A 26,602-nucleotide genomic window follows, 5' to 3' on the forward strand; every position below is an offset into this window, starting at 1 on the left:
TTTTCCTAAAATACTAAAATGCCATTAGAAACATAATAAACTCAAGGCAAATAATTCCAAAGTATAAATAACTCTGGAGTGTGGTAAAAGTTGTTTGGAAGGTAAACTCATATATTTGGAAAAGGTATACACATTGTTTTTTATTATTAAAGTAAAAGTTTCTTGATCAAAATACTCTATACGTGCACTTCACTTGGGAGATTTGGAGACTTAGGAACTAGATGATTTTTTAGTGTAAGGAAAGAATATTGTTACCTATTATACCTGTGACCCTAAGAAAATGATAGGCCTCCAAAACATCTTATGTGTGTTGGAAGGAATGAAGACACAAAATGGCCAAAGGTGGCATCCTTAAACCATGGGTCTGCAAACCTGGGCATTGTCCTTGTTTTGTCACTAACTAACCATAGGAAAGTAACTTGACTCTCTGGGTTTCAATGTCTTCATCTGCACATTAGGTTATTAGAATCAGATGATTTAACAAAGGCTCCAAAATGACCACTTGTCTGGATCTGGCCAGTAGATACATTTGGTTTAGACCAGTGTTTTTAAACAACAACAACAAAAAATGTTAATTAAAAGATTTGACATAAAAATCTGGATTTCATTTTTTTTTTTTTTTGGAAAAAATAAAAAATCTGGCCCAACACTGTGCCAGAATTTCCACATGATAACATTCAACTTGAGCTGGGTAGTGACTGCCCTCTACAGATGCAAGCTCCTTCTAGTTGGTTACCATTCTATTCTTCTGTCTTGAGTATGCATATACGCTCTCACCCAACCCATTTTACTCATTTACTGTGTCTGCCTAGCCCTCTAGGTGGTTGATTTTGTTATCTCTAATTTAGTAGGTCCCTTCGAGTTTGAAGATTCTATGATTCTTTAAGTTTATAAGAATGCGTTCTATATAATATATAAGGACACATTAACCTGTTAGTTCCTAGAATGGTAAGCTTCTACTCAAAAGAGACAAAAACCAGAGAGAATGGGTAAGAGAATAGTAATGCTCTAGCATACAGACACATTCAAGGAAAATTGGACAATGGGGTATTGCTTATTTGGGTGAACTTGGACTAACAAGTGGACCCTAAAGATTCCTAGGAAATGTGGACATAGGAAAGATAAGGCATTTACAATTGGGGCAAGGAAGGACAAAAAAATAAATTTTGAATGGATTCAAGGAAAGAGTAATTTGTTTTATCAAGTGTCTTTTTTGGAGGCCTGACACTGCTAGCCTCATGCTATTACCGGATTTGTTAAACCTCACAGCTCAAGAGCTGCTAGGCATCTTCCCCACTATAAAGATGAGAAAATTTAGGCTCATAAAGGTTAAGTAACTTGTCCAAGCTGGTAACTGTCAGAAGCAGAATTTGAATCTAACTCAAAAGTCACAGTTCCTTCCATACCACCAGACAAACAAACATTTTCATCTTGGCTTGGCCCATAGTCAACCGGGCTTGAGAAATACAGACATGGGATCCCACATCGGGCTCCCTGCTAGGCGGGGAGCCTGCTTCTCCCTCTGCCTCTGCCTCTCTCTCTCTCTCTGACTCTCATGAATAAATAAATAAAACATATAAAAAAAAAAGAAATACAGACATGGGAGAGAATGAACCTACTTTTATTTCATTTGCAGAAATATGACAAGGTTCTACAGTTTTGTTAAAGATGCCCTTTCCAATAAGTATAAATATATAAAATTTGGACCCTCAATCAATTACCAATTGAATATTGGAATATCTTCCCCTAAATTATAGTAGTATCATAATGAACTACATCAGTGGGCCCAAATATCTTAAAGGTAGTTCATTCATCTTGAAAAGTTAAGATGTTACTATTCCCAAAAAGTGAAGGAAAGCCAAGAAGACACACCTTGTGGTAATTTTAAAAACACTAGGAAGAATTTTGAACATTTAGTAAGGACTTATCTAATCTGATTTCATCCATTTCATGGATGTTCACATTAATGTTTCTTCAACCATATTCTATTTTCACCAATTGACAATTATAATAAAAGTCTTCAAGTATGCATTGGTGAAAACACTCATAGACATAATAAAAAGCTGAATACCCAGCTTTTCTGAATTTTTATTGTGTACTGGGGAACAATATATCATAATGTGTGTCATAATTCTCTTGATCTCTCTTGAAAAAAGAGGGGTTCTAATTACATATGAGATCAAAAGGAGACAAATATTATCCAAGAATTGCCTTTCAATTTCTGAAGTGTGGTTGTATTTTTTTGAAGGTTCACTGTATTCCTTTATGGTCACCACTGCTTGCAATATAATCTTAGAAAAATAATCCAGCATACTGTAGGTATTTATTCAGTCATGTTTATCTCTTAACACATTACTGCTTCAGTAGTCCACATGGTCATAAAATACTCAATTCGAGAAGCTAGTTAAATTAGATAACCAGCTGGACAAATTCCTTACACAATTAATTCTTTTTCTGTATTTTAAAGATGAGAAGTACCAGAAATATTTATTTATGTTAGGATCCAAATTTAAATGTCTTTCACTTTAAAAACAAGGCCAAACAGCAAAGCCTCCCCTACTGTTGTGCTCTATAGTCTAACATCTCTTGATTACTCTGACAGAGTTCCAGTCACAGGTTGTGAGTCAGAAAGAGGATTTTCAATGTCCAGCAGCTAAATGTGTCAGCCATGACATTTCTGAAAGTTCTATTTTTATATACAGAGAGAAGGAAAAATCACTTCTTTGTATCTGTCCTTTGCAAAATTCTCAGTTTAACTCCAGCTTTAGATATGTACAATAGTGAATGCATTCTTAGTTAACATGACAAGCGACTGACATTTTTAAACTGGAATAATGCATGTAATGAAAAAATAATCTACACAAGTTTGTTCCTTCTGCATTCTTATTCCCTCTTTCAATCATAAAGGCTGTTAAAATGCAGTTGAAATAATACAAAATGCAATTCAAATCTCCCTATTGTCCTAATCCCTTTTTTTCTACTCTTATACAGCTTATCTAAAAATGTTGAAATGTAACTTGCTTGAGTTATAATATTATGTGAATTAAGAGTCAGTATTGTTTGGAAGCTCCTTTTAATTGGTCTACGGGGAGGTTTTCTGTATATATTAAAATGATTGTGTGTCTGAATTATAACGAACCTACCTTTAAACTTCCTTTGTGTTTAAATACATATTAGAGGCAAACCATTTTAATACTCCTTAGAATAGGCTTTATTGCTAAAATTATTGGTTTGGCAATCCTGGCATAAATGGAAATTTCTGATTGGCTGTCATATCAATGTCAGTGAAGCCCAGGAAGTGCATGGCTCTGGCTGTTTTCCTTATTTTTATTTATAAATTCTGTTTCATAACAGCAATAAGATGCTTCAGGCCTTGCAGTTCTGGGGGATTATTGCACTTGTCAGGTGGTAAAAATCACTGGTCCCTCTGCCTTGTGCCTCAGAACGCCACTAGATGCATGTAATCATGGAGAAATGCAATTCCTAGAATTTCTTAATGCTTTCTTATGACATATCTAACTTTTAAAATAAATCATTTATTCTGAAGGCTGGAGGTGTCATAAGAGTATTCAACCAGTAGCTAAGGGATGGAGGAAGAGATCAAAGCGTAGATCATGGAGGCGAGAGAAATGACCAAGTTGTGGCCATCTCACAATGAGCCTTAAAGAATATAAAAATCTACAATAAAGCATATTTTATATTAAAATTGAGAAGTTAGCCAACATATTTGTATATGAATATAAATTGCCTTACCATGATATTTTAAGTTTGTTTTCTTCCTTTCAAATAAACATTGATACATTTATACACCAAAACACATGATACACATTGCAAGTATAAATGCATGCAGATCACCTTTGAAAAAAATCTAATTTGCTTATACTCAAGGAAAGGCATACACTATATTCTTTTTTATTTAAGAAAATCCTTTTTGATCTAACTAGCATAATGCCAAAATTTTAAAATATTGAAATGTATGCTTGGGAAAAGTATAAGCAGCCTGATTTTTTAAGTAAATGGAATATAAAATTCAGACTCAAATTATACAACAATGGATAGAGGTTTAAACTTGAAGTTTAAATTTCTATTTCTAAATAATTGTTTGTAAGTTTCTATATCTTAGCATTTGTTCTAAGTAACAATGTAAACCAAAAGAGACCAAATTATCTTTTCAGGGAAAGAATACCAAAGTTTATCTTGGAAAAGGGCCAGTTTTAGGTAGGGGGTGTTTATGGCCTGGGGAGTTACTGTAGCAATAGAAAAAGATTAATAATTTGCACATGTGAGATTCTTGGAAGGCAGGATACAGCTGTAAAGAATTAACCCCTCTTGAGAGATGTAAAAACACAGAGCAGCTGTTGGGAGGGACTAAAAACTATTCAGGCTACACAAGTCCTCAAAGTGAAGCAGAGAAAGTGCATTTGGGGACTGACAAGCTTTTGTCTTTGTTTGTAAATGGGCAGATAACTTAAAAAAAAAAAAGTAAGACAAAAGGAGCCCATTGTGCCCAATTAAAATGTATTATTGAAATGTTAAGTAAGGACTACAATGAGTTTTTAAAGAAATCTAGTACTACAATGCCTTGCTCAAGATGACTTAAAATGGAGCCACTCTGTTAAAGGAAGGGGTGTACATCTGGGTGATGATGCCCTGGAACTCTTTCTTTTTTCCTTTTTTTTTAAAGATTTTATTTACTTATTTGAGAGAAAGAATGAGAGAGAGAGCATGAGAAGGGGGAGGGTCAGAGGAATAAGGAGACCCCGCTGAGCAGGGGACTCTATCCCGTGACTCCAGGATCATGACCTGAACCAAGGCAGTTGCTTAACCAACTGAGCCACCTAAGTGCCCCATAGAACTCTAACTTTCTGAAATGTCGCTTTATTCACTGACAGAGACTCATTTTTCAGAATACACATACCCCCGCCAAAAGAAAAGTAATCAAATTAAAACATTTTGTCAATGGCTGAACAAGAGGTCCAAATTCTATTTAAGTGAAATTTGTGGTTGATTTTTGCTTCCTGGGAAAGAAAAGTGGCCACCATGCTTCAACGAAAAGCCCAACAGAACTTTTGTAAAGATCTTAGAACACAGGTTTAAAGAATGAAGAGATTATTGAAAACATTTTGTGAAATTTCCTTGAAATAAATGTCATTCATTCCAATGTCCTTTGAGCTTGAAGCAGATATGGGAAAAATACACACCTGACTTACCGTATAATTCAGTACCTTAGTGTTTCCTTCAAAATAATAGGTCAGTGGTTCTCAAAGTGTGGCCTCAGTTTCCCTAGGGGTTCCTAAGATTCTTTCAGGGGCCTCATGGGGTCAGACTTATTTTCATCATAATACTAAGACCTTTTTTTTTTTTTTTTCACTTTGTCTCATAAGTGTTTGGTAGATTTTCCAGAGGCGACATGACATGTGATGACGTCATCACAGTGGTGGCTAATGAAATGTATGCTTGTGTATCCTTGTGTTTTGGGGGATTTTTCTAAGTAAACTAATCAATAACTTTTAAGAGTATAAACAAGTCTTGAGACTAAAAAATTTGAAAGGTATTAAAATATGATCACTTGCAGCAGCCTGAGGTGACCTCTGAAAATGGTTTGCTATTCACTTGACCCCGAAACCCCTACGAAATCATGTAAATCAAGAGGTTCAAATCTTTGTGTTCACTTTAAGAACACATGTGAAACTGCCCAGGCCATCAAGGGTATGCATATGCGAAAAGCCCCCAAGTATCTGAAAGACGTCACTTTACAGAAGCAGCGTGTGCCGTTCTGTCGCTACAATGGTGGAGCTGGTAGGTGTGCCCAGGCCAAACAGTGGGGCTGGACACAGGGTCAGTGGCCCAAGAAGAGTGCTGAATTTTTACTGCACATGCTTAAAAATGCAGAGAGTCATGCTGAACTTAAGGGTTTAGATGTCGATTCTCTGGTCATGGAGCACATCCAGGTGAACAAAGCCCCCAAGATGCGGCATAAAACGTACAGGGCTCATGGGCAGATTAACCCATATGTGAGCTCTCCGGGCCACATCGAGGTGATCCTTACTGAAAAAGAGCAGATTGTTCCTAAACCAGAAGAGGAGGTTGCACAGAAGAGAAAGATATCCCAGAAGAAACTGAAGAAACAAAAACATATGGCCCAGAAGTGAATTCCGCACAGAATAAATGCAAATAAAAATAAAAAGAGAAAAAAAATAAAATATGATCACTTGGCTCAACTCACAGTAACATCCTTGCCCATTCCTTTGATGTTTTCCATGCTTTCTATGTCATGGTAAACACATTGCAGTGGATATTATCATGATCAAAGAACACAAATATCTGTTATCTTCATATTTCAAATTCTGTCCTTTAGCAGCAGATCTTTAAAATCAATAAAATAAAATCATCTGTGTCAATAGCATATGAAACAGATAAAAGAAAGTAGAGCTGCTCTTTGGGGAGTGGGAAGCACAGATCTGCCTATGGGCTCTCTCCTGAGACTCCTCCAGATCTTCCTGGACTGCTCTTGAAACATTATGAAAACGACCACATTAGATTTTTCGTGTGTGTGTGTGTGTGTGTGTGTGTGTGTGTGTTCTACATTTATAATTCTATTTGGTTTCAATAACAATCCTATGAGGTATAAAAAGAGATACTATCCCACTATACATAGAAAGAAATTGAGAGGCTTGGAGAGGATCCCATACCTGTAAGTGATGCAGATAAGTCTGACACCAGTGTCTTAGATTCCATGTCCAGAGGCCTGGTATCTATACCATTCTGGCTCTATTTGGCATTTTAAGTTCATAAACTTCAGCCTAATTTTTATAATTATTATGTATTTACCTCTCTTCTTCCCTAGGAATAGAGAGAGAAGAGCCCCTTTACTCATTCTGAGTTTTCTTCAAGAATGCTCTTCTAAAAACCTCACGTTGGTAAGCACCTCAGTGAAGATAAGATTCACCAGGGAGCCTTCCGTTAACATTGCCCCCCAAATAGAGACAAGCAAGCAAACGAGAAAATAAATATGACAGAAAGAATAGGATGGAAGTAAGCATTCAGGAAAGGTATGTCCTAAGATGACAGTGATTCTGTTTAAACTCTCTTTTTATTGCCCAACCCAGTCGACCATCCCTTTAGCGGGCATATTGTAAATGGAAAGAGAGAGGTATCAATAATTTGATTTCTTCACATAACATACACACGGGAATTATTATCTGAGGTTTTAAAAATAATTTAACTGAAAAGTATGCCTACTGCACTCCTATTTCAGGTAAGTAGATAAATGCAACAAGGTGAATAGCTTCCTAGGGTCACAAATGCAAGAAGACAGCTTAACAGTATTAACAATTTAGAAGACTAGTCTATATTACATTTGATTTAATCACTGCATGTTTTCCTCATTAGGCAGTTGTTACTAGACCATCTTTCCCTTTTCCACAAATTCTTCTTCGTTCCTCAACCTCCACCACCAATACCTCAACTTTTATCTGCAGCTCAGTTATGTGTTTGGTGGGGGAATAGGACTTCGACAGCAGTATGATCTTTTTGAGGAATAGGTCAGGCTCCTACCGTGTTGGAATCTGCAACCTTCTTGGGGTTGCCTGGCCCAGATATTTTTTGCTAGACCAAGAACTGAACGTGGTCATTATTTTCAGACTTCAGAGAAACATTCACAAGCAGGTCTGATCTATCTAAAGCTACATTAAAAGCTCCTGAATACCATTCCTATTAACCAGTGTATTTCTAATAATTTCTCCTCACTGAAAATAGCACCACACATAAATAGAGGAATAGAAGCATTTGTCAAGCTCTGTTAGTTAATAGTAAATCTAATATAAAGACTACAGAATGTTCAGGGAAAATTAACCTAATGATTAAACACGATCTTATGTTTAATTAACACAAGGATGTTTTGCATACCAACTCATTCTATTGTCTAAAACAGCATTTATCACACAAAATAGAATAATAAAAGTTGACTCACACAATATTCTTTATCACAGTGGTGTTTTACACTATTTATCTAATACAGTGTTAAAAGATAAACGAGGGCATATTAAAAATTTTAAGAGCTTATTTGAGCAAAAATCAATTTGAATCGGGCAGCATCCAATCTAGCAGATAGAAAGGAGCTCCGAGGAGCTGTATTGAATGAAAGACTTATAGGCAGAGTAGAGCAGAAACAAGGAAGTTATATTAGGCAAAAAAGCAGGTTAGTTATTGCAAAGTTACTTTCCTTTAATGGATGCCAGTGGTCTATCAGGCAGAGTACCTAACTAGTACTGATCAGGCCATTCCTGAGTGAGTAGTTTAAGATTCCGTTTCTAGGAGAGCCAAAACTGTAATTGCCTCCATTTAGTGATACAAGGCTTAGCATAAGTGACACCACTTTGGGCCTGTTTTGTTTTTTTTTTTTTCACAGTACACAGGACCTTTGCAAGGTAGGTAAACTTTATTATCCCATTTTACAAATGATGATAATAGACAAAGTAGTTAAGTAACATTCCCGGAGTCATATCCCAATCACTGGTACTGCTGAATTTAGAGCAGAGAATTTTTGCTTTCTAGTTAGGTTCTTAAGCTTCTTTGTTACCTTGAAATTATTTCACTATCAGAAATGTTTTCTGTTGCCCAAGGCATTGTTTACTGAATATCTACTATAAGCCAGGGACTTTTATACATGTTGTCTCATTAAATCCTCGTAAACCATCTTGTTAAAAAATGATTATAGGTGAGTCCACTAAAGTTCAGAGATGTTATTTGGTAATTTGCCAGGCTTGAACATGACTGAATCAAGATTCTAGGCCCAAGTTCAAGAATCTTTCTTTCACTACCTTGCCTCAATTTCTTCTATTACAGGTCTAAAAGAAAAAGAAACATTTCTGCAAACAATCACATATAATGATAACTCACACAGGCTAATGTATCACAAGACAGGGGCATCTGGCTGGCTCAGTCAGTAGGGCACTCTTGATCTCCCGTGGTGAGTTCCAGTGCCATGTCAGGGTAGAGTTTACTTAAAAAAAAATTCCCAAGACAATCTAACAATAATTTGTTTTAAGAAAAAAAAATAACACGACAAAACCAAAAAATAGTAAAATCAGTTACTAGAGAAAAATGAGAAGAAATTTAAAACAACTGATTTCAAAGCAGGGATCAAGATATAGCAAATACATATTGATCTCTTACTATGTCAGGAATTATGCTAAATTCCTGGCCTCATAAAGCTTACTTTCTAGAGTAATCCGATATAGAAATAAGGGTATATGAGCAAGAAAAAGAAGACGGTAAGGAAGAGTTAAACACATAGAGGCAGAGTAGAAAAGGAAAACCAAATGAGTTGGGCAAGGAAAGCTCTGTTATGTGCTTAACCAATATTCTCTTAATTATGATAAGTCACAGACAACTGAAAACTTGTTGATTTTCATTAAGATAGCCTAAGATTTATTTTCAGGAGTGAGTATTTTTATCTCTAACTCAGAAAAGCTTTCAGCCACATAGGTCCACAGGCAGAAAAAACCCGTTCCCTTAGAAAATGTCTGGTCATTTCCATTGCGTTCTCCAGTTGGTTCCTTCCCAGACCAGGAAGTCCCGCCCCCTACCGGAAGAGATGGAGGCTGGACGCAGAGGGAGGCTGGACGCAGGGGGGGGCCGGCGCTGGTAAGATAAGGCCATTAAAATTGGATTAATTGTGGTTAAGGGCCCTTGAAACATTTATCAGCTTTTTTATTTTTCAGATAACTAGTCAGATTATGGTAATTCCTTAGAGGAGCCTCTTTAGAAGTTTAGGGGAAGAGAAGTAACTGCCTTCCTCCCAGGCAGCCACTGTGGGGCGTGTGTCAGCGCGGTGGGGCAGGCTCCTGAAGGGTGTCAGGACAGGGCTTGGGGGCAGAGCGCCGCTGCAAGGAGCCGTACACTATGGAAGGTCTTTGTTTTCTATGATACTGAAGCAACACCCTCAGAGTTGAGCTGACTAGTAACGACTTAGCTGAAGTAGTCCCAGAGTAAACACATTAGCTTTACTGAAAAAAGAAAGCTTGGGAAGCATTTACCTACTATACCCTCTTCAGTTAAGCACTTCCTGAGGTGGACCCAGAGGTCTGTTTATTTTTCCAAAGAATAGAAGGTGGGGGCGGGGGGTGGTGGAGGGTGCATTAAATTTTTTTTGCTTAGGAAAAATCTTTGGATATTGAATACTTTATAATTTGGTTTTTGGTTTTGGTTTTTTAAATTGGGGGATGGAGAAAGACTTAAGCTTGACTCAATAACATGCCTTATTTGCCTTACCGTTGTCATTACTGCTCAAGAGAGAGACTAAGTTGCTTACTTCTAGCTCCTAGGCTGCTGAGGGGTGGCTGTTGTTAGAGTTCCCTTGAGATAATGATTCTTCTCGGTCAGTCTGAAGAAACAGTCTGCAACAATGGCAATCCCCAGGGTGACACTCTCGAGGGGGCCTAGATTCATCTGTCAGTCACCTTCAGCCCAGAGCCATCAAATCCATTTACACAAAAGCTGGTTATCACAAACCTTTTGAAAAGCTAAGTAAAGAGGAGATTTACCCATCCTTGAATCTTCATTCTTTTTTCTTTGATTCTCTCATTTCTCTTATCTTTCCTTTTTTCCTAACCACCTCTGGGAACTTCTGGGATTTTTACCCTTCTTTTGTTCCACCCTAGAGCTTACACTATTGTTATCTTAAAGCTTGAGCATAAGCTTGAATATAACTCTCAAGATATACAGAAATAAATACCTGGTACTCTTGTATGGAAACTTTTAATTCTAATAAGTATTTTTGTCTCCAAAAGGGTAGGATTTTCTGAGGGTTAGGAAAGGCTTGTTTCATGCTGTAATGTTGATAAACTGAAATTTATGTGTAGTATTTTAAGTATTTCTTTAAGCATACATTTGTCTGGGCATATACTTTCATATATCCTTCCTATTGTATATATACCTTTTTATTTTTTTAATTTTTACACTCATGAGACTATAACATAAAAACCTGAATCATTTTGCAACTGAAATGACCCTCAACAACTTAGACAAGTGTGAAAAAAAATTATTTTATCTAAATACTGCTGAATTTCAAATATAGCAATTCTTTATGTGAATTCTGTAACTTTGTAATTATAAGGAACGTGATTTCCTTTCCCTGGGGAAAAGGAGAAATTCTGGTCTTGCTCTAGAAATTCTGACTCCTCCATGTAACAGCATTATTATAAAATATTTAATTTAACAAACTGAAAGACAGTTTTAATTAGTAAAAGTGTAAATAAAATATTACATTAAAATATAAGTATTTTGTTGATGTGCATATGGTTGCTAGAATTAGACTAACAGAGTATTTCCTCGATAATGCCTTGAGGGAGTATTTGTAATTATAATTAGTTTATCAATTATAAGAAATTTTAGTTCATAACTACAGATAGAGGCAGCAGATATCCTAAGCTTGTAGAGATAGGAGTCCTGGTAAGAGGAGCAGGTCAAGAGAAATCTACCCTTATGGCAAAAATACTCCTTATAATGAACATGTTAGTTAGTTGGCTTGCAATGGCGGGCCAGTACTAACTAAGCACTAAGACCAGCACTAACTATACCAGTTGCATATGATATAGCCCATATTAGTTCAGACTCCCTGATCCCCTTCTAGTGACTACCAAAAGAACACCAATGTTCCATTTTGTTCATTCAGCATTATCTCTTGAGCATTTACTACTAATTGCCAGAATTTAATAGTAAAATATTCTTAAGTAACTTACATGTAGTGAAAAGAACCAGCACCAAATAGGCTCTGGAATATGCTCAAAAATAGATTGTTGTCAAGTAAACACTAGGAAATCTTATTCCATAATCTTAAAATTAATTTGCCCATTCAGACTGTGTAACAGTGGCAACTATGTCCCAGGAACATTGTTGGCGTTTGAGGATGTAAAAATCAACAAAATAGGGACTGTGTCTCACGATAGCTTACAACTTCACTGATTTGGTATAGGCCGCTGTTAACTCTTCAGCAACTTAGATCTGCATGGTTTGGTTTTCACCTGTCTCCTAGTCCTCTTTTCTAGACACTTCATTTCCCTCACACCATATTCCAAACATGTGAGTTTGGGGGTTTCTGTTGTTTGCTTTCCATTGTTGGAGCATCTTATCTCTTTTTCACCTCAGGGCCTCGGGGATGATTGTGGTCCAGGTTTATAAAATTTTATTGTATGGTTTACCCCTGTACTTTGAGGAAAGTAGAGGTAAATTATTAGCTTTTATGGTTGGATGTTAGCTCTAATGGGAAATTTAGATCGCTTAATCCACTGGACTCTGATAACATTGTATTAAATGCATGAGACAAACTCTTCATACTGTCACTCATCTGTTGGATACTTTTATTAGTTGACTTGTTTTTCCTATGCCACTTTCACCATTACCACAAATTGTGTATCTCAGTACATATTATATAGCATATTCATTTCCTGAGGCTGCCCTGACAAATTACCACAAATTGGGTGGCTAAAACAACAGAAATTTATTCTCTCACAGTTCTGGGGGCTAGAAACCTGAAACCAAGGTGTCGTGATGCTCCACTGAGCCTCCGTGAGAGAATTCATTCTATGCCTCTCACCTAACTTATGTGGCTGCCAACAATTTGTGGCATTCCTTGGTTTATAGCCACACCACTCTAATCTCTGCTTTGGTCTTTTTGCCTCCTCCTCTTCTATCCTGTGTCTCTCTTCTGTGTGTCTTTTTAAAGAACATTTGTCATTGGATTTAGAACCCACCTAGGTAATCCAAGATGATCTCCTTTTCTCAAGATCCTTAACTTAATTATATCTGTAAGGGCCTTTTTCCAAATAAGGTAACATGTACAGTTTCTAGGAATTTTATGTAGACATATCTTTTGGGGGACCACCATTCAACCCACATATAGGGGTATTTATTAATTTCATATTTCATATTTTTATGAAATATAAATTTTCATTCCCAAAAACAAATCACTCATGATGCCTTTAATATAGCTTAAAGGACTAATGTATATATTCAACTTTTAACTGGAAAGCTGTATTTAACATGTCAAATTTTATGATTGGGAATTCCTATAAAATTTTGATGACCTGGTTCTAGGACTATTAGAGTTTTACTGAGGGAAAATATTTGCTTCACCTTGGGTATAGGAAATCATATGTCCTTCGTCCTTTTCTCTGTAATGTAGGTTCATTTTCATAATCTAAGAGGCAGAGGTTGACGTAGTGACTATCAAAGTCAACCATATGTTACAATCATTTGTTTGAAGTGCATTGACAAGGAATTAATGCTTTAATAGAAAAATACATTAGAGAAATATGCAAATTTCAGTTAACAATAATAGGGGAAATGTAGCAAATATTGCATCTAGAATGGTCTTTTTTGAATATGTGCATTTTTATTTCTTATATTTTGTAGTAGCCTTACTTATAATAAAAGATTAAAGAGACAATTATGTTCTTTATTGTATACATATACAATAATTGTTGATAGAAATAGACCCTGGTGTTTGTTAGCTGAAATATTGACAGATTACAACTGAACTGATTGATTCTAAGGATGATTACATTTTTCCTTTTTTCTTTATTCTTTCTTTTTTTTGGGGATTACACTTCACCAAAATTACTTTCTTTAGGAAGTATACTTGGTAGTTGGGAATTAGAGTAACAAGAAGAATGTTAGGGAAGGAAACAATGGTTTAGAGAATGGCATTTCAAGAAAAAGAAAATGACATTGGAAACAAAAGTGTGATGGAATTCAAAACTGCTGTATTATATGTGAAAAAATGTGTAAAAATACTGAAAAATAGTACTTAAATGGAAAAAAAATTCACAATCTAATGCATTGTTTTATTAGATTGGAAATTAAAAGACAATTTCTATTTCTAACTCAACTTTGTAGGAAGTTAACGGTCATCTCAACACTGAACATTATACCAAAGCCATGACAGGCTACAGCTTACCTAAACCTTTTCATCGATTACTTAGGAGCTATTTGATCTAGTCAGAGAGTTTTTCTGTCTCAGGTTTTCATTCCTAACATAGAAAGAATACCTATCATCTGTCCTTTTCCCATTGATAATGAAAAAAAAAAGGGATTCATTTTTCCATCTGGTAGCAAACCAGGCACTTAGGGAGGCATATTAACTACATCACAGAAGTAGCAATTCACCAAATCAGACTTAATTTGTCTAGAATAGTTTCTCTTGCCCTGATTTCCAACCCTCCAAAATTTGAGCTGTTAATTTACTAGCAAGGAATGATCAAGTCACAGCAGAACAATATAGTGGAATTCTGGGAAATAGGTTGTTTGAGCTGAGAACGATTTTCTATTCAACAAGAATTGCCCATTATAGACGATTCTTAAAAGGAAAAATAGGTGATAGAGAAAGTTGAACCTGATGAAATCAGAAAGGAAAAATAGAAGGCTATGTATGAGAGTGTGTATGTGGGGTGTGTGTGTGTGTGTGTGTTAACCCGAGAATCCTTGGTACCAGCAAGAATGTGAGAAAACACAGGGGTATGTTGGAATCTATTTTGCAGCCTCAGCTATATTGTATCAATCTATTCTTTATGACCATTTCCAACTATCTCTTTTCTCACACACTAGCAACAGGATTTACTCAATGTTATTTCCAGAAGTAACACCTCAAGAAACACTTTCAGAAACAGTTTCTCAATTCCAACATACTGATACTTTTACCAGCCAGAAAAGGATTTCTGAAAATCATTTCAAAGACCAAAGTTTCTGAAAATAGCAAGAGCCCTTAAAAAAAAAAAATGTGTGTATATAGATGTGTATATATATACACATATACACACAGTGTACCACACACTAACATGGATGAAGAAAATTGGTAAAATGAATCATAGAGGCCCAGAAACATCAGTGTTTTACCATTTATCTTTGAACATACAGGAATTTTGTCTAAAAACACTTGATTCTCTTTCAGTTATTTTTGGAACAGTCAAGCTGTATTGAGATTCTTTTGTAGATGGCAAGGTTTTATTTGGAAAGCTAGGATAAAGGTTTTCTTTTACAAAAAATCACTTTATTTGGCCACTGAAGTCCACTCCCTCCTAGGTTTGCATTTACGTTTTAAGGTATTTGTTCCTAGGTTCTTAAAAACCTAGAAAGAAAAATAAGCTCCTTGCGGAATATGGCTTACATGATTTTTTTTTTTTTTTGAGTGAAAGGGTGGCCCTTTTTCCATTTTAAAATAACCAAATATGTTACAAATGAGGGCATCTGCTTTTTCATTGAATGTATCAATGCATGTAAGTAGGTATTTATGTAGGTGTGTGTCTTAATTGTTTTTATTCCCTTATTTCCAAGGAGAGATGTGTATATTATAGAGTTGAATCATCAAGATCATCATTATAGACCTTAAGCATGAAAAAATTCTGAAAATTCTGTTGGTTAAAATTGAAAATACAACTCAGGTCTGAGATCTTAGCCATTGAAAACCTTGAAATCTCATAAATTAAGCATCATTGAGCCCGGTCCCATCTTTCATAACAGCTCTCCAGAGAAAACCTAAAAGCCAGGGCACTCTAAGATGAGCTGTGGATGATTCAGTAGGTGGCACAATTTTCCCTGAGTCAGTACTGAACCGATGCCCCAGCGTGGTATGAGGGGGCACTGCACTGCTGGAGGTGTCGTCTAATGGATGAGGGTAAAACCAAGGTCTTGACCACCAGCAGTTATTAAAAATCCCATGGCACTTTTCAAAAGAGTAAAGATGATGTTAAACCCCGTGTCCTGGCTAATTTCCAAATTGGGCAATTATATTCTGCCTACTTAAAATTTCTCTGTAATTTTAGTTGGATAATATATTCCTCATCTTCTGCCCTATGCTTTTGCTATTTCCAGCTTAGAGGTGGACGCATTTCTGTGGTGAGGGAACTGATGCTTCTTTGAAAAATGTCTTACAAGGTCTGAGATCAGGAGATGAAAGGTACAACATCCATCTATCAGAACAGGTGCCATATTAGTTTGTTTCTCTTGTGATTAGGCTGACTATAAGAAAATTACCAAATAAGTGTCTTTAAAAATAGCCTCGTCAGGTAGTCAGAGGTGCTACGCTTGCAAAGGTTTCCAAGATGGATATTTTAATTTTATTAAGTTGTGACTAAGAAATGAGGCTTCTCTTGAAGTGAATATATTATGTAAATACTAACAATTTAAGCATGAAATTATAGACATTTAATAGAAATAATTAAATTTTCCAACATTTGCCTAGCAAAGCCTATCACATTCACTCTAAAACATTAGTCACTGTATCATTTTCACTTATAATGTATTAGAATTTTCCCCAAACCAGTAATTGTTAAGAGAGAAGGTCACTATTAGGGGACAAATGGAAAACATTTCTTAAAAAATAATAATAAAATAATTGTTGGTTAGCATGCTATGGATTTTTGGGAAAACTTACAGATAACATTCCTAAGGAAAAGGCGAATGTTGAGGCTGTGCAAGGCTAGACCCATGCTTCATGTTCCCAGCTTCACCCAATACTTTGGGATCAACCCGTAGAAAAAAATGCCCAGTAGAACTTTGATATCATAGATGATAACGTTTACATTTATCTTGACTATTTAGATGCTTAGCTAGAAAATGATAAAAAAAAAAAAAAAAACTATCAACAATTTAGTTTTCTCAAGTACCAAGTGTTTATCTGCAAAAACGAAAGATCAATCTCATCTTCTTTTAGGAAGTCTTACAGTGACTTTCATATGTTACCTTTTTTGTACAGAACCTTTCCAAGTAGTTTTAAAATGTTATAACCTCAGAGGTTTCTATTTCTAACAATTAATTAATTTTAACTGTATTACAGACTTTTCTAACTTCAAATCATTCTGCTTTACAGATATATTAAAAACTTATCTTGTGCTTATTAATAATAGAATTAATACAAGAGAATGTTTTGAAGCAAAAGAAAAATCTAGCAGCATGCAGAGATAGTATTAAATACTATGGTAAATAAACAAAGTAATTCTGTGTGTAAATGCTATAGCTACTAAATAAAGAAACCACTTGAAAAGAAAATACCATCTTTAGAATTTGGACTTGCCTTCAGCAGAAAATATTGTAATGTTTTTAGCCTAGCTTTGACAACTACAACAGACTACTAACAGGAAGAGTTCACTTTGTAATAAAAAAAAGTAGTCACTCTGATCACTTTGTCTTTTTAGTATGCAGCCCAGAGGATTCAGAAAAAGATTACATTTACCATAATTAACATATATGTAAATGGAGATCATGGCTATGAATGATAAATTTTCATAGCAATTTAAACCTTGTACAAATTAATCAACCATACAGACACTTGATTAATGAAAGGCAGTGTCACTTTAAAATGCAACATGTTAATATATATTACTGTTATCACAGATCAAAGAATCTTTAAATGTAAACCAATTAGAACAAAGCTCAATCTACATTTTTTAACAAATTTAATTCCCATGTAATTATGATGGCAATTTGAAAAAAAAAAAAATGTTATCCTGCTTCCTATTTATTTACTGATTTTAGTGAAAAGTCATGCAAATGAATTTTGGATGTTTCATCATCGTGATTGGATTCCCAAAATATAGGATTACAGTATCATTGAAGTACAAGATGAATGCACAGAAGCAATTACAAATTAGATACAAGATATTTATACACATGTCATGTTAAATTTAGAAGTTTTCTTCTAGTTTCCCTATTTTTGGTCTCACCGAGAGAGTTACATAAAACAGATTAAGTGCTAAATGACTGATACTCACTCAGTACAGTGTTTGAGATGAGATTTAATATGCCACTTAACTAAGAGCTATTTTTCTTGGTCTTTGAGGAATAAAAAAGTGAAAACTCTTCTGTAGATTTAATTTATTAAGAATGGTTTTTATTTTCATAGTGAAAATGAATGCCCAGTTTACAGAAAGAAGTCTTTTTAGAAGACATATAAAGTTTATGGTTAATATATAAGTGTGTGTTCAAAATATAAGATTTGGGATACAAAGTTTTTCTATAATCCTGTTTTTTGCTAGCAGAAGTTAGGGATGAAAAAAAACACACTACTTTGCAAAGTCAGTGTAGATCGACGCAGATCTATTTTACAAGGTAACCCTATAATGGGTCGTTAATTTTCATCCTTAAATTGGCAGTCTAAGCTGTTACCACAGTTTACCACTTAAACCAGTACATCATAGAATACACTGTTGAGAAAGAATTGGAAAAAGCAAGAAGGACAGCAGCCTGTACTAGACAGAAAGATGAAATAAATGTGACACTGAGTTCTATGTGAAAGTCCTGGTAGAAAACTATGCTCAATATGGCTAATAACTATTGAGCATTTTCTTTGTGCCATATGCCTTGTTGAGAACTTGGCACTTTTAAAAGATAATTCATCTATCTGTGACTTAATTATTAAATCATTTAATTCTGGTAACACTTCTATAAAGTAGAATTATTAGTTCCCAGAGATATAGGAGACAGAGTGGAATTTTGATCTTAGAGCTTCTCATTTCCAGGTTTGTGTTCTTAAATACTATGCCACATTGACTCCCCATGACTGTGTAATAGCATTGTTTGTCATCATCATTATATTTAGCCTCTCAAGCAGTCTCATTAAAGCCATAATGCTGCTGATGATGGAACAGGATGACATTTTGGGAACTACTGCTAACACACTACACATTCCGTAAAAGGTTTAAATAGCACTGTAGTATCAGAAGCAAGGTTCAACTCAGTCCATTGGAATTATAAGAAAACCTGCCTTCAAGCCATCTCTCCTGGACTAGATGTATGGGGAAAATAGATGACTAAGGAGACAAAATATTAGCAAGCTTATCTAGTCATTAAATGAGCATTTAATACTTGGCAAGGACGTGCACAAAGTACTAGAGATGGAACGGTAAACAAGACTCCTATCCCCAAGGAGTATATAGTGTAGTGAGGCAGGCAGAAATGTAAACTGCCAATTATATTATATATATATGATAAGTCTTACTTGAAGAGTAAATCATGATGCTGTGACAGGTGCAGAAGCGTGCCCTCAAGGACAATAAACAAACAAAAAATTGGCAAACTCTAAACTACATTTAAGCCGTTTTGTACAGGGTGGTATATATTTGGGAATTTTAGTAAAGTCTGTGCTTCAGAGTTACAGTTATTAAAGGAGTGGCTCTAAGAAAAAAACCTCAGGCAAGCCAAGAATTGCAGGGATCACGGGCACTACCCAGTTGCAGATTATACAGTCTTTTAATGAATATTATAGAAAGGCATGCTGATCATTATATTAGTTAAAATAACAGAAAATGATGTGGTTTAAACAATTTTATTTCTCTCTCCTATTCATTAATTCAAGATTAAAAGAGGCCAGTGCTGCTAGAGCTGCTCCATGAACTCATAATGGATGCAGGCTCCTTTCCTCCTGCACGATACTTCACCACTCCTAGAATGTGGTCCTCATTCTTAGGGTCCAAGGTGGCTGTTAGAATAGAGCTTTCACATCCGTCTTCCAGGCAAGAAGATGAAAGAATAAAGGAAAAAAGGCTCAACTCTCTTTTGTTTTTCAGGAGAGTCTCCTGATGTATCACTGCACACTTTCCCTTACAGCTTACTGGCCAGAACTAAATCAGATGGCCATAAAGGCAGCAGCAAATGAGGCTAAGAAATGTGGTCATTTAGATGGGTGACCAATGTACTCACCTAAAACACGAGATTCTGTTAAGAAAGAATAATGGGAAAGTAGATATTAGGAAGCAACTGGTGGTCTCTGTCACAGTCATGAATTTGTTTTCTTGGCTCACAGGGGTGGTAATCACTATTAGTAGAGAAAAATAGTATTTTATTTTTTCTGTCTCAACCTTCCCAATGATACTCATTCCTCTTGAGCAGATTGAAATTTTTGCCATACCATCTGTCTTGAAAGTAGGGCCTATTCACTGCTTTGAATTCAAGATATAATCAGTAAACATAAGATATCTTTTCATTATAAATGAAGAGTCTTGGATATTGTGGAAAAGTACAACCTTAAGATTAAAAAAGCTAAATGTTTCCTTTTCACGACTCTTGAATGTCAAATTATTGAAATTGTAATAGTGTAGATATGAGAGATTTGATAATTCAGTGCTTTTCTCATTCATTTATATGTCTGTTCATGCTACAAATACATGCTAAGTGGCTACCATGTGCCAAGCTCTGATCTAAGTGTGAGGACACAGAAGTGAGCACTATGGCTGAGGTACATCATAGAGCTTACATTCTAAGGAGAGAGAAAAGACAACATGTAAATATATAAAACATTATAATTTCATATATTTTTAAGTGCTGTTATGTGGGCTAAATTGTGTCCTACCAAAATTCACATGTTGAGGTCCCAACCCCCGTACCTCCAAATATGATTGTATCTGGAGACCGGGCCTTTAAAAAGGTAATTAGGTTAGGGCGCCTGGATGGCTCAGTTGGTTGAGCGACTGCCTTCGGCTCAGGTCATGATCCTGGAGTCCCTGGATCGAGTCCCACATCGGGCTCCCTGCTCGGCAGGGAGTCTGCTTCTCCCTCTGACCCTCCCCCCTCTCATGTGCTGTCTCTCTCATTCTCTCTCTCTCAAATAAATAAATAAAATCTTTAAAAAAAAAAAAAAAGGTAATTAGGTTAAAATGAGGCTCTTTGGGCGGGACCTAATCCAACCTAACTGGGCCCTTAAAAGAAGAGGAGATTATGACACACAGAGTGTTAACCATGCGTGCACAGAGGAACCACCGTGAAGAGGCAGCAAGAGGGTGACTGTCTACAAGCGAAGGAGAGGCCTTAGAGGAAACCAATCCTGCAGGCACCTTGATGTTGGACTTCCAATCTCTAGAACTGTGAGAAAATTAATTTCTGTTGTTTAAGCCACTAACTCTGTTATATTCTGTTATGACAGCCCTAGCAAACTACTACAGGTACCAAAATGAAAATAAAATAGTCACTGGGAGACTGCTTAGATTGGTGGTCAAAGAAAGCAGCTTTTCAGCTGAAACCCTAATGACGCAAAGGAGTCAGTCATGTAAATATCTGGGGATGTATGTTCCTAGAAGAAGAAGCATCTGATGCAAAGACTCATTTTGTTGTACAAGAAATAAGCTAAAAGCCAATCAAGCATGTGATCATTTTCATCATCAAAAAATTGTTTACTCAGTGACTGTCTGTCCATGGTGCTCTGGAAGGCATTGTCGAGCATAAATGTAAAGTGGTACAGCAGGCCATTAATAATGCTGTAATAATGATTTCACTGTGAATTATGCTGTAAATATGCTTGTCATTGACTAACCAGTATCAAAACGACTTTACAGTTTCAGTTACAAATTTAAGGAATGTGCTAGCCATTAGCCAAATACTCATTTTGCTCTCCAACCACTAATACACTAATCTTACACAAATCCTTTTTGACTATGGAAAGGCACTCTTTTGGGTGTGGTAGAAACATAAAATTAAAGCATGGTTCTCATTCAGGCTGTCTTCCTTAATGAGCTCTTTACAGAATAGTCATTTTGATACCTAAGAATATAAGATAATAAATGACTTCATCTTTTCTTAAAAATGCAAGTGAAAATGATTATCGTTTTTCTTGTGTTCTTTTTTTGCCAAGTATTAGCAACTTGAATTTTATATCATGACTTTTTAAAAGGCTATTTGTTATGTAAAATCATCTCTCTCAGTTCTTACTATCATTTTTTGTTACTATTGCTTCCACTCAAATCCTAGAATTCTTTACAATATAAAATAATAAGACAATGCTTTATACATCATTGGAATTGGCAAACCTCTTCTCATTGTATGGTAACAGACTTGAGCAAAAGAAAGCAAGCTGTAATTTAGTCAGTAGTAATGTAAACAAACATTTTATTTAAGAAGGAATAAAAGCAGTCACAATGAAATGCATTTGTTAACAGGAGAGAAAAGTTGCAAGAGCCAAATGCAGAGTTCCTGAATATGCCCAATTAGCAAGTAAATTCCTGAAGGGTAAAACAGACCTATTTGAGATGACTTGGCCACAACTTTTTGATGGTTAAGAGTAATTTTGTAAATATAACATATAAGCTAGAAAACCCTATATATATTATATATATTTAACATTTTCGTTATATTACATGTTTTTATATGTTTTTCTTCATTTTCCTCATATGTCGAAGGGAACATTTCTAACTTATACCTCACATTAAAAAAAAAAAATTAAAATAACAACTCTAAGCAGCACTGGCTCAATTTAAATCCCATTTGGTGGTCCCAGTATAGTTTTTATATCACACAAAAAAACCCATCATAATTTGCATCCCATCAACTATTCCCTTAACTCTAAAGAGCTATCATGCCACTTCTAGAGTGGGTCTCTAGGGTTGAAGCCTGTACTATCACTCCTCTGCTAGATCTATTTGGTAGTAAAATCAGGGTTACTAGCCTGGTGCCCCTTACCTTGGAAAAAAAACTCCGTATTAACCCTGTCTTCACTCTTCTCAGAAAACTGATAATAAATTTTGTCCTTTTACTCTCTGCTCCTTTTAATTCCTGGCAGTCCAAGCCTGTTAGACTTGCCTTTCCAGCTTTCTTGGCGATTCTAGAGCTGGCATGCTGTTCTAATATTCTAAATCTCCTGCAATGTATCTGCTTCGTGTGGTTCCTTCTTTTTCGTGGTGCCTGTCTGTTTTGTTAATAGTTTTCAAATTACCAACAACTATCACTCAACACATTCCTAGAGAATTTCATCTCCATCTGTGCTATTTCTGTCTTCTCTTTTCTTTCCCACTTTACCTGCCCACCTATTTCACCTGTAAATGGACGCTTGGACTCTTATTAACCTCTCTGTTTTGTTTTGTGTTTGCTTTTAATTGTGTTGTAAGGTGTTTCCATACCTATAACTTGCATCAGAGTAGCTTTACTAACCTAACCAAAATTATGCTCTAAAGCATAACCTTTAGAAAATATCAACTATATCAGTGAATTAAAGAAGTTTTATGGGATCAAGACTGAGTTATTTAATAATATTGGGCAGCTAGTAGCCATTATTTTTAGTTCTGTCTCTTCAGTATCTATTCACAAGGCATTAAATTCACTCAAATACTAAAAAGCATTGAAATGAAAATTAGAATAATTATTCTTTACAGTATGTCCATAAGATCCTAACCATCTAGATGGTATGTAATATGGGCATATTGAATCCATATTCGGTAGCTAATTTTTTATGGCATCTAGAAAACATGACTGCTGTCTTATACTGATAGAAACCAATAGCATCCATTGCCTGGCTGTACCATTTGAAGACCCATTCGCTGATATAATTATATTTTTCTCTGTCTTACTAGCTCTGCCATTGTAATAGATCTTTTTTTTAAAAAAAAAAAAGATTTTATTTATTCACTTGAGACACAAGGATACAGAGAAAGAAAACATGAGCAGGGGGAGAGGCAGAGGGAGAGGGAGAAGTAGGCTCCCCACCGAGCCAGGAGCCTGATGTGGGGCTTGATCCCAGGACCCTGGGACCATGACCTGAGCTGAAGGCAGACGCTTAACCATCTGAGCCACCCAGGAGCCCCATGTAATAGGTCTTAATGAAGGAAGTTTCCCAATCAAAGTATAGACATGTGCTATGGAGGAGAATACTTTCTTTTTTTTTTTTTTTTTTTTTTTTTTTTTAAAGATTTTATTTATTTATTTGAGACGGAATGAGAGAGAGAGAGAGAGAGCACATGAGAGGGGGGAGGGTCAGAGGGAGAAGCAGACTCCCTGCCGAGCAGGGAGCCCGATGCGGGACTCGATCCAGGGACTCCAGGATCATGACCTGAGCCGAAGGCAGTCGCTTAACCAACTGAGCCACCCAGGCGCCCCTGGAGGAGAATACTTTCAACCACGCTGACAATAACCTCTCTGAGCACTCTAGGAGAGGATTTTAAAAATGCATTTTTAATGTATCTTTAAAGTAGAACACAATCTTCAGAAATTATGATGGTCAAAATTTGAAGTACATGTATAGATTTCCTGACATTAACCTTTTTCTAAATATAGAAGATAGTAAGGTCACCTATGATCCAGACTCTACTTCACCAACCTGGTTACATTTAAAAACTCAAAGGGGAGGCATCTAAAACCTTTGTACAGCAACTTTTGTTATTAACCAAGGAAACCTAGAAGTCTGTGTTAATACTTCGGGATGAATACAGCTGAAGATACCATATTAAGACTCTTACCAATTTACACCAAATGGTTTAACACTATATATGCAGGTATAGGCACTAATTGTCCTATAAATAGTAATGCTTTGTTATTAATAGGTTCTCTAATGAATATTGCATTTAATAATTTTTTTTTAATTTGTCATTTGTCCCCTTAAGGATCTAGCAGACGTTCACCTAATGCCAATGCAGAAATTTAAGTTCTGACTGTTAAATTAGACTAGCAAATGAGTCTCTTAAATTGTCCATCACTTCAAAATATCTATAAAACTCACATAAACTATAGATTTTTTTGCTTGTATTGATATTTAATATTTTGGAGCCAGTTCATACCTTTTTGTTTGTTTTTGAGAGATACTGTAACTTACTAAGATTCTCAACTGTAAGAGAGGTGATATGCCACTAAATCATCCTTCTTGATGTCTTAGGATTTGGTTGGTACTATTTCTGACAACTTGCCCCAACACTGGTATGGCTGAATGCCTATGCAGTAGAACCAGTCTCAGTTGCCATGAAGAGTCAGAAGAGTCAATCTAGTAACTCTGACAATGGGATATTTTTCAGCCATAAGAAAGAAGAAAATCCTGTCTTTTATGACAACATGATGGACCTTGGGGGCATTATGGTAAGTGAAATTAGTCAGAGAAAGACAAATACTGTATAATATCACTTATATGTGGAATCCTAAAAAAGCCAAACTCATAGAAACAGGGAGTAGAGTGATGATTGCCAGGGGTTTGGGGGTGGGGAAAGTTGGGAAATGTTGGTCAAAAGGTACCAACTTCAAATTATAAGATGAGTAAGGAGCTAATGGACAGAATAATGATTATAGTTAACAATATTGTATTATATACTTATAGTTAACAATATTGTATTATATACTTGAAAGTTGCTAAGAGATCTTAATGTTTTCTCCAAAAAAGGAGGAGGAGGAGGAAGAAGAAGAGGAGGGGAAGAGGAAAGAAGCAAAAAGAAAGAAGAAGAGGAGAAGGAAGAAGGAAGAAGGAGGAGGAGGAAGAGAAATGGTAATTATGTGAGGTGATGGGAGTGTTAACTAACCCTACTGTGGTAATCATTTCACAATATATAAGTGTATCAAATCAACATGTTGTACACCTTAAACTTACACAATGTTATCGCCAATTATATCTCAATTAAAGCTGGAAAAAAATCTAGTAACTTTGAAAAATTGAGATCAATGGCAATGCAGTTGAGGAGGCTATTGTAGATATTCAATATGTAGTTTTGAAAGTATTTTAAAAGGTAAGAAGCTACTTTGGAGGTCACTGGAAGAGTTGCAGAACTACTCTGCATTTGTCAGTAAAAATCATCCTTAATAGCATAAAGCAAAATTGCCGATTTTAATTTGTAATTTCATTTAAACAAATACATATTACACTTCTGTTATATATATTGCCTAGTGTTATGCTAAGAATCTGGGAAAATTAAGGAGTGAATAAGACATAGTCCTGGCTTTCAAGATAATTTCAAGATTGCAGCAAAGATAGACCTATTGATAACGATAATTCAAGGAAGAAAGAGGCATAATCAATGTGTATTGAAGTCAAAGAGGAAGAGCAATTAAGTCTGACTAGGGCAAATAGGGAGTGTTTGTAAAGGAAATACTAAAGTTTATCTTTGAAGGATGAATGGAAAACTAAATTGGAAAGAAGGAAAGGAGAGAATTGTAAGATGGAAGAAGTATAGCAAAGTGGAGATAAGAATGTGCATGGTAAATTAAGATGTGAGGATGCAAGTAGTAAAGATCTAGATGATTAAGTTGGAGACACATAAAATTGTCTGACACAGGTTTTAGGAAAAACATGGCAACAATACTTTTTTAAGATATATTAGAAGAATCAATAGATAAGGGATGCCTGAGTGGCTCAGTTGGTTGGGCATCTGACTCGGTTTCAGCGCGGGTCATGGTCTCAGGGTCGTGGGATCGGCCCACGTTGGCTCTGTGCTCAGCGTGGAGTCTGCTTGAGATTCTCTCTCTCCCTCTCCCTCTCCCCTTCCCCCCCACTCATACTCTTTCTCACTCCTAAAATAAATAAAAATCAATAAAATCTTGAAAAAAGGAAAAGAAAAATCAATAGATAAGATTAGGGAATATTAATTAATAAACCATATAAGAGATTATAAGCCAGGGAAATATCATAGAAAATGAAAAGGAAGAAACAGGTTTGAGCCATATTATTGACATTGACTTTACTTGACTGGGTAGAGCTTAAAGGTTTAGAAAATTTCTAGCCTTAATGACTGAGTGGTTGTTGTACCATTACCAAGATAAGAAAATACATAGAGGGAACGTAGCATGCTTTTGGATGGAAGGGAAGGGATGAATTTATAGGTGGATATGTTGAGTACCAGTGTTATAGAATAGTTATGTGAGAGTGCTAAAC

At 35.7% G+C, this 26,602-nt stretch overlaps 1 pseudogene; it reads left to right on the forward strand.

The window, feature by feature from the left end:
* The first annotated feature begins 5,583 nt into the window (after positions 1-5,583).
* Positions 5,584-6,284, forward strand: LOC118522200 (large ribosomal subunit protein uL22 pseudogene; annotated as a pseudogene).
* The last annotated feature ends 20,318 nt before the right edge of the window (positions 6,285-26,602 follow it).

Source organism: Halichoerus grypus, chromosome 4, assembly GCF_964656455.1.
Source record: "Halichoerus grypus chromosome 4, mHalGry1.hap1.1, whole genome shotgun sequence".
In the NCBI taxonomy this organism is placed as follows: domain Eukaryota; kingdom Metazoa; phylum Chordata; class Mammalia; order Carnivora; family Phocidae; genus Halichoerus; species Halichoerus grypus.